This window comes from Hibiscus syriacus, unplaced genomic scaffold, assembly GCF_006381635.1.
Source record: "Hibiscus syriacus cultivar Baekdansim isolate YM2019G1 unplaced genomic scaffold, ASM638163v2 tig00110160_pilon, whole genome shotgun sequence".
Taxonomy (NCBI): Eukaryota; Viridiplantae; Streptophyta; class Magnoliopsida; order Malvales; family Malvaceae; genus Hibiscus; species Hibiscus syriacus.
Genome location: NW_024062608.1, coordinates 1,298,145 through 1,308,338, shown reverse-complemented (window position 1 = coordinate 1,308,338; position 10,194 = coordinate 1,298,145). Strand labels below are relative to the sequence as shown.

The following is a 10,194-nucleotide window of genomic DNA, read 5'->3' as shown; positions in this document are numbered from 1 at the left end:
TAAATTTTGAGCACCATAAACTGGGGTTGAAAAACTTAGTTGATTACTACCCACTACTGACCCACTTCACTACTTATAGGTTCAACAACATACAATGTAACATCATCACTTGAAACACTAATGTAAGCATGAATCGTTCAACATCTTCATGTCGGTTAACAAATAAACTTTATCATTTCTCTGATAAGATAGCCTAAATCCACTTAGGGGCTCTAAATTCAATTTATTTGCAACACGTAACATTAGAGTTTCATAAGTTAACTTTTTTAATGACAGTTTTAGTTGAAGATTCATGGGTAAAGCATATATTGTAAAACACCATGAACATTCTCCCATGACCCTCCAAAACACAAATCTATCCAAACATGATCAATATTAGATGATTTCATTATTGTAAATTAATTTACTAACAACGAGCTGTGAAACTAAAACCTGTTGCCGGATGGGAAGGATGTCGTTGGATATAGGAACGGATGTCGCCGAGAGAGTGATAGATGGAGATGGAATGAGTTGCGATTTAGGGATTTAGGTTATGAGTTGCTGCTGCTGCGTAGTTATATACCCAAAACATTTGTGTTGCGAAACTAAAACCTGTTGCGAATTCAGAAATCGAGTTGCGAATTTGAAATTCAGTATTGCGATAGTCAGAATCTCGTTGCGATTTACAGATACGCATTGCGATTTACGTAATCGCATTGCGATTTTCCAAATTCGCGTTGCGATTTACGTAATCGCATTGCGATTTTTCAATTCGCGTTGCGATTTACGTATTCGCATTGCGAATTAGGAAATCGTAACGCGAATTTGGGAAATCGCAATGCGATAGTCAGAATCGCGTGCGAATCTGGAAACTAATTTACGATACCAGAGATCACGTTCGAATTATCGATCGCATTGCGATTTAGTTGGTCATTTTGACAAATCCAAAAAAGTGGTTAAAATCGTATATTATAAGATTTTTTGGTCACTGAGGTTATTTTCTCTTTAAGATATTGCTTTCTTGATTGTCCTTGTTGCACTGAGATACCAACAGGACTTTCTATACCCTATTTTCTCGGCAGTTGACCTCTTGGGAATAATATCAGGGCTCAAGTACGTCCATCTGCAAACCTTAACAAAGGAAATATTTATTTCCAGCCATCTCATATTTTAGTCGGTACTCCGAAGAAATAAAAGAAATTCGCATGTCATAGCTCATATTTGGTATGCCAACCCTATACAATATTCATTCCCTAGAGCCTGCAGACAGTTCAAATGTGAGACAGGTTCTTCGATTTTGGAAGTTGAAGAAATTTTCCCTGTGGCATTCTGAATTTCTGTCTCAATTGTTCAGTTTCTTATTTGTTTCTCTCTCTCTATTCCAACATTTAGGATAGAATTGAGAGGTCCATATAAAATGCAATCTTTACTAGCTGTTTCACAAACCATGGTGCTTACATATTATGATGATCACTTGTGCCTTCTGTTTTTCTTCTCATTTCGTCACATACAAAGGTCTAGCAAGGTATCCTCTTTGCGTTCGTGAAGATGCTCCCACAGTTATATTATAATGGGATTGTTGCAGGTGAAACCCTAAACCCTTATAACCATGCAAACAGTACTTAAATTTCGCATGTATACGCATTTGTATGTTTAAAGTTGCCAGGCTTAAGCTTAAGGCTAAATGTTTGTTTTGTTCAAGTATGTGGGAAGCTTGATGAAGGCTAGTGATTCCTCAGACTTATCAAAAGTGGTTTAAACTGATTGATGATAACAAGAAAACATGGTCCAAAGCATAATTTCCAAGTACAAAAGATTTGCAAGAAAACCTGGAATCCTTGTGAAAGTAATAAGCAAAAAATTAACCACCTATCTTCCTGGTAGTCTTTGAAGTGTTAGAAAAACACAGTATCTGCATTTTCTTGTACACAAGATTTCCTTCACAACTTTAATATACTCGAGGAGCCAAGTTAGGGTGATCTAGATTCTAGCAGTCACTGAATCATGCATTTCCATCATATATTACAAAAGAATGTAATGAATTATGTACATAGAATAGAAGCTACACAAAGCATTGTACAAAAATACATCTGGTCTTGCTGTATAAGGTATAGAGATTTGCTATATATTCCATTACGACTTGTATGCTCGAACCTAATGAAGCACCATAGCATGCCACCCGATGCAATGCCGTAAATGGACTTGATGCATAATCTTACAGCTGCAATGTAAGTAAGCGCAAATGTCCTCTCTTGTGCATTTACACAGCATATTATGTACACTGGCATTGATGACCAAATAGACCTTACCTGACCTGGAAATTAGACGTCAATGAGAGATGGAACTTGCTTCTGTGCTATAAAATGAGTTTTCACTTAAGCTGAAGTTGATTTTCTCCTCATCCCATTTTAGAATCTCCCTTGCAAATTTAAGAGCAACATCAACACTGTTGGGTTCCAGTCCTTTCACGTGGGAAACATACAACTTCCGCCCAGTGAGTGAATAATAAAGCCTCTTGAACTTGACAGCGACATAATGGAATGCTAGCTGTCCCAGGGTAGGATTTGTTAATGCTATTGCTATTTGTATTTGTACGATAACGACTGATCAAGGGGAAAAATCATCAAACCTCGCACCGAGTCAATGGAACCCGTTCTACCTTTTCCTCAAACACATCGAATTTGTTCAATATTAGAAGGAAGTCCATCTGATCAAATGTTGGATGACTAACGATGGTTTCAAAGAATTTCCTGCTCATTAGCATCTTATTAGTCCCATCAGCAGAGAACTGGTCATAGTCACTCAAGGCAACACAAAAGATGACCATTCCAACATCTTCAAACATCTCAAGCCACTTGCAATTTCTCCTAAGCCTCTTGCTTGCACTCTGATCAATTGGTACCTGAGAACCAATCGAAACTTTTAAGGATAAAAACATTCGACAATAACCTAATGAGTTATTGAAATGTGCAATGTAGATCACCATAGAGTGCTGTTTTAACAAGTTAACTACAGCCTCACAAAATGCAGAGAACTTCATTTGTAAAAGCATGTGCTTACTGTTGACACTTACCTGAGCATGGAGTCATGCTGATCAGGAGTGTCAATATTTTCATCAGGTGAAGATTGGGGAAACGAAAAGTCGACACAGGCAAGCCCGTTTGATGAGGTAACACCTTCAGCATAGAGGATATCTAAATCTGAAGGTTCATAGTCTGTTTTCAATATCTCAACAACCTAGAGAATAGTAAAAAAAAAAGTATTAGAGAAAAATAAACACAAGCACTGGTCATATAGGCTATACTGGCACAAAAGTTCAAAAAAGAAAAAGCAGTGCCTTACAAGTGCAACCATTAGTACTAGTTGAGATTGCTCGACAGATCTGTGTCAAGAATGGTGACCACTCTAAGGGGTGGCCTAACATTATGTACTAGCCTAAATAGAAGGCAAGTTTATTTCTAAATGATCCAGATTAGGAAACTCCTGGGTCTTCTTATTAAGGGCATAAGAAACTCAAAAGAGAAGAATGTGTACTTCTCCACTTGCCTGGTGAAGCTAGCTCGTGGACCATGCAAGATTCTTTGTTAAACTGATATGGTCCTCCATTTGGAGATTTTTATTTTCATCATCAGAACTAAACCTATTGTTGTACAAACCTTTCACTTAGTAGCACATTGATAAGACCATATCCTCACAACCAAATGGTGTCCCCGTTTTTATCTGTTCATCTTGCAAACAAAGCCTTACAGCCTATATGCTTCACAGTGAAACACAAACAAGTCGGCAACTTCTCCTTTTGAGCCAATTAATGTATTTTCTCTAACCACATTCTGATGGTAAAATGCTTCATTAAACAAAATTCTCGGAATATCCAGTTTCATGGAGGAAATTTAGTTATAGGTAACATGTTGGAAAGATGGAATGGGTATTCAAGTAACCTTCAGAACTCAGATACGCAAAACTAATGATATATAAATCAATGCTGTCTGAGAAGTTACGACAAATTTAGACAAAAACTTTTGTTTCAAGAATAATCTTACACGTTCCAGGTAATAACTAGCAACACTGGGTAGCATTTCCAATTCACTTCTCCTGCCGTAAGTTTCCTGAATTGCTGCATGCTTCCACAGCTCCTCGACTAATGGAGCATATTCACGAGTAGCAGCTGGAAATATGGCTTCCAAATTACCAGACACCATAGTCTTCAGAAGCCAGTCAGAGAACGATTTGAGCCTTGGGCCAATGGAATAGATAGTTTTGCTATCAGCATCATGACTACTTCCTGCCGGAAAAAAAATGAAAAGAAATAATTAGATGCTTCAGATAGCAATACTACTAATCAGGTTCATTATATTCTCCTGCTAGATATGAAATGCCCTTTCAAAAAATTACAAGGGGAAATCTGAAGACTTGAATCCTTAAAGATATCCAATATATAAAGAAGCTACTTACAAAAAAGCTGTCCGTCAACAGCGTAAACATTGACATATTTTGAACATCGAGCAAGAGATGGGTATGAACTAATTCCCAGCTATAACAAGCTTGATCTTTTCAAAGTACAACCATTTTTTAATGAGGGTAAAAAGGATGGTTTGGAGAATAAAATCAATGTGCAGTCTCACCTTCAGGTTCAGTGTCCTTGGAACTTCTTTTCCTCATTTCAGCCAAACTCTCTTCGTCAAATCGTTCACGGCCCTCAAAAAGTATGCCAAGATAACCATACACGTTGGTTTGGATTGTTAATTTTATACTTTCACGCTCATCCTCTGCGAATGGTACATCTTTATAAAGGATCTTTGCCTGAAACAATCCGTTCGTTTAAAATATCAATTGACTACTCAATTAAATCTTGTTTCTATTGTGCATTCCATCTTTAGGCACGTATCTAACATTAGCACATAAACCTAAGAAAATATCAATTAGTTGAATTCAGGCAGAGAGGTAAACATGAAAACTGAAGTTAATGATTCATAACAATTCAGGAATAATCTCCTATGCTCATAGTTAGATCTAGATTTTCCTTCCATCATGATCTCGATAATATTGTAACAAACTATACTGAGAGTCTATTCGCACTAAAAATTATTAGATGGACCAGGCTCACCAAGTCATCTGTGATCCCAACCAATAATAATTTTCCATCTCATTTTTTTCAAGGTGAATCTTCACCTCTTTCCTACATGTAAATAAAGAGTGGACAGTTATTTGGAAGTTATTTTAAAATTGATGAATACCAGGTGAGCCGGGACCATGAAATAATTTCTCCTATTTGCACTATTATCTTTGTGAACTATGGTGTATCAGCCATTCAAAAATTTCAACTTTATACCCAAACATAAAGTAATCCCAATGCCCGTTGAATAAATTTGATTGATGCAATTAAACATCTCTTTTAAACCATCATCTATCTCCTTCGGTAAAAGAGAATGTGAGGCTTACGCAAGCGATTTTTAGTGGAGAAAAGCTATCGGCACATGAGTACAACTAGAAAGCAATGGAAGTTAAGATTCCCAATAATTATTTACCTGCTTAAATATGGCACTTGACCCAGATCCAGGAGATCCAACCAAAAGAATCTTCTGCAATGTACGCTGCTCAAGATAGTCAGGAACAGATCTGCTATTTATGCTGTTAAGTGACTCTCCGCAAAGATTTGAAGATTTAGAAGGAACAGGCAGTGATAATACAGCACAGACGAGCTTTGTTCCAGCCTAAGTCAAATTTTGAACAAATAAATAAATGCTGAATACAAGTATCTCATCCTAAGTTAAATTTTGAACAAATAAATAAATGCATATATTGCATACCTTTCCCCATATATATCCTTTTGTATTTTTTTGGCCCTCTTCTTGGTATGAACCATCCTCATTCACCCAAAAGTGTGGGTTGCCTGCAACTTGAACTCCTGCCAACTGCAATGTTCACCAAAATGGTAACAGACAATCTTGCACAATAATAACCATCTTAACAAATTTACATGTTTAGAAATCCAAACCTGCAACATCCTAAGTTCAACTTTTGTGATTTCGCGACCATTTATGAAAACTTGTGTGTTTCCGTTGCTAGCATCTGGCCTGATAGATCCACCAACATTTAGATGGGGACTAATTATCTTTGAAGGTTTATGTCTCTCCTGTCAATTGCAGAATAATCATCAGTTTCCCTAACAATACAGTGAACTATAGCAAAGAATACAACGTCATTCAAGATTATGTATTCACCTTTCCCCAAAGACCAGATACTTTATCATACCAATAGTTTCCGGGCTTTAGCTTCTTCGGTGGGTTAGGGCAACTCTGCAGTATAGCCAGCTCCTCATAACAAAGAGGTTGCCCGTTCACACAAATATACTCAGGGGCAACTGTTTGCTTCACAACTTTTCGGCTTTCATTATCTGTCTTACCTCCAAATCATTAGCAGCCGTTTAAGCAATCGAGAACACTTTCCCAAAGCCCCGCGTTTCGACTCGTCAATTGGAAATCCATACAATAACACATTCCTTCCTTCAGGCATAGACCCCATAGCTCTAAGCACACAATTACTACATACTTGGCATCACAAACAATACAAACTTCCTTCTCTGTAACCTATTCCCTTAAACATCGGTAGCACGACCCCTTCTTCCTTTCGTTTGTGGCTCTCTTTACTCTAACACCTGAGCTTGCACCTCATCTTGACTAAATTCCTTATCAAGTTCATCATCCGATTCAATATCTCGAAAAGTAAACTTGAGCTCTCCTAACATCACCATTGACTCATTAGCACAGTCCCCGGTCTTAAGAGAAGAAACCCGCGAAGATGGGTAATCTAAACTCAAAACAGACTCGTTAGAACCCCAATCAGGTTGATTCAAATCATCGTCATTCGAAATCCTCGCCGGCGAAGAACTTCCCCTCGGTTTGTCAAGCTATCGCAAGAATCAAGCTTACTCGAATGTTCATTACTAACAAAACAAGCCACTAAACGCCTCGAAGAACTATCATTATTGTTAATCAATTCAGCTAACTCCCCGGACTCGTAACTACTCAACTCCCCAGATAACAAGCATTATTATCTCAAAACCCTTTCTTCGAAAGCGATAACCGAAGTTGGTGAAACAGTGGTTGAAGAAGCATTCTTTAGAACTGTTACGATCTGAGCTAAATTGGAGGTACAACCTATATGGAGTTCGGTATTGGAAGTGGCACCTTCGAAACGACGGTGGCAACCGGGATTTTCTCGTATTCCACCGCAAAAGAGTAGTTTTTGGTCTTCATCATTTTTTCTACGCTTGGCAAAACTATAGCTTCCTTGGGTGGCATTTTCTTGCGGTTTTCAGGGATTATACAAACGAGAGAAGAAGAATAATTGTTTATATTCGGTGGAGGAGAAGGTAAAGGAAATGTAAGATGTGGGAAAATGACAGCAAAAACAAGGAAAACAATAAAAGGAAATTGGGGCTTCTACTGGGATTGGCTTAGAATAGGAATATAAATATTTTATTTAAAATGGCTTATAAGTTTTGTAAAAGGGAGATGTGGGGTATGAGCCGGGGAAGAAGTTGTCTTTTTAGGTGAAAGGATGGTGGGGGGACCGACTTGCCTAGCTTAGCCCTTTGTTTGTGAAAATGCTGTATTGGAATTGGAGCTATCAGTGGAAAAAGCAGCCATGGCGGAATTTGGATTTCCCTGTGGATTTTTTCCTTTTTCTGTTTGATGGTACCTTTTTTTTCAATTTATTTGGTTTAAATGATTGAGTCGATCTAAATTGGTTGTGAAAATGACTCGTTTTTCAATCTTGGAAATCTTCCCACATTCAGTTCTTTGCTGCACTTTGACTAGTATTGTTATCAACATCTTATGAATTCATATGAGAATTTAACCAGATTGGGCTCATGATTTAGATGTACTCTCGTATTTAAGATTGAAAATTGAAAACAAACTTGGTTACATTGGTTTACAAAGCCAATCCTAATTATTCACTTGTAGTTAACAAACCAAATCTAAGTAGGTAGATTAAGCCATAATCTGAGTTCAAATCGAGCCCCGAGGGCTAGTTTGTTTCTCACTATCACTTACAAAGGCTAATGTGATGTTGAATCGGTCTCATTGAGGCATTGTGTAGGCAGTGTTTGGTCCTTTAACCCCCATATCTTGACGGACTTATCTAGGCTACCACTGTAAAGAATCCACTGGTTTTTATCGGATGTTGATTCATGATCCTCTTCCACCGCCAAGCACTTAATAGGACCGTTATGGCCTGTTAATGTTGTCAACAAGGAATGCTCCTTCCCACATCTTCTCCAGACAGAAATAGACTTATCGGCCGATCCACTGATGACAAGATTTCCGGCTGTCACCAAAGAAAGAACAGCCAATTTGTGGCCGCTAAAAGCACCACCATGGGAGAGATTGTTTTCACAGTCCCAAAAGTTAACTAGCCCATCCGACGACCCACAGTAAACTAATGTACCATGAGGGTTCAACGCTAACGCTGTAACGGCATAATCTTAAGTTAACTAGCCATCCGACGACCCCAGTAAACTAATGTACCATGAGGGTTCAACGCTAACGCTGTAACGGCATAATCTTGTTTGAACAATGACCGGAACAGCGATGCCTGGTCCCTCTCCTCTAACTCCCGTTTTCCATACCTTACCAGATCCATTGGCTGAACCCGTGAACACTAAGCCATCACACCCTGCAACAATGGAGTTAACCGCATCATCATGAGCTCGAATAGATTCCAAGCATTTCCAATCAAAATTCTCCAGACTTGAATGTTTATCCCAAGAACTCGAGTAGAGCAACGTTTTGTCTTCACTAAAACACAGGCAGGAATAGCATCGGAATGTCAAGCCAAAGACCGCTTCGACAGCCTTCACTTCAAAAAAGCCTGTTGGTACGAAGGAGTTTTTTAAATAGTCTTGAGAGTCGGCAATGTCCCAATCGTTTATGAAACTCTCGATTTTTTGCTCAAACCCCTCCATACCCGAATCTTCCCATCTGATGTCCTGTAAATATCTTCTCTCCGGCAATGACGATGGCTTCACCAACCCACCATGCGATTTAAACCTGAAAGCGCCTTCTGTTTCATCCATACCCTAATGTTTTTGCTATCGGAGCGGTATACAACAAATCCCGGAAACAGCCAAGGAATATACATGCCTTCTTCACGTACCAATGTACCTATCAACTCTTTACAAGGACCTGCATTGGTTTCTTCCACAGAAGGACATAGACTATTACTGGCTACGAAAGATGACCATGGTGATTTTCTGAAAGAAGCTGGTGATGAATCATGAGGAGTACTTGCCAATGAAGAGAAATCCGGGTTGCTTGAACAAGAGTAAATCGTTGCCGGTGAACCGTATTTGAAATCTTCTTCGGAGGATGAACTCCTTAGCCTGGCAACCTTTCGGCCGGAGGAGGGGCCTGTTTCTTCAAACCATAGGTGGAAACCACCCCTTTTCTTAAACCTAATGGTTCCATGCAGAAGAGACACGCAAAGACGACAAGATAACAATCCAATGGAAGGGTAAACCGTATAACAAAGAATCCCAAGATGAAGGAGAAAATGAAACGAGGGAAGGCAAGAAATAGCAGCATTGCCTTCCCTCCCCTCCAAAAGATGAACCAAATGAAGCTACAAGCCCTCCCACGTATCAACACAACAATGAATTTGAACCCTTTTTTGCATGCAAGATGTGCTCAATGTTCCGTCGGGATTGTTTCCACCTGTATCAAACTGGGTTATGCCACATCAAATACGACTCTCATTTTAACTATTTTTTGTTACTAAATTTAATGGCTTTTCCAAAAGATGATATGTTCTTAATTTATTTTAATGGAGAACAGAAGATGTAGTTTTTTACTTTGTTAAGGACTGAGATTGTGGTTAAGAAGGTTCGTCGGGAATAGCATTATCAGTATTATTTTTTTGGCAAATTTTTTATAATAATGCTGTTGAAAAAAAACATGTTTCAAAAATAATGTTGTGGACGGATTAATTTGGAAATGAGTGCTAATTTTTCTAAATGGATAATGTAGAAAATTGGTTAACAATTCCTAATATAGATTTGATTTTGTTTTCATTTATGGATCACTTTATATTCAAATGAAAATTGATTTTAAAATTTTTCAATAATTTAGAGTGATTATAAAATAATATATTTTATTTAATTGTTGATATATATAAAAATGGTTGTCTCTTGTTCCCATATGTAATGGGGTAAGG

General features: G+C 38.1%; 1 pseudogene; it reads right to left on the bottom strand.

Moving 5' to 3' along the window:
• Positions 1–1,955: 1,955 nt before the first annotated feature.
• LOC120216493 lies at positions 1,956–6,962 on the bottom strand (annotated as a pseudogene).
• Between the last annotated feature and the right edge of the window lie 3,232 nt (positions 6,963–10,194).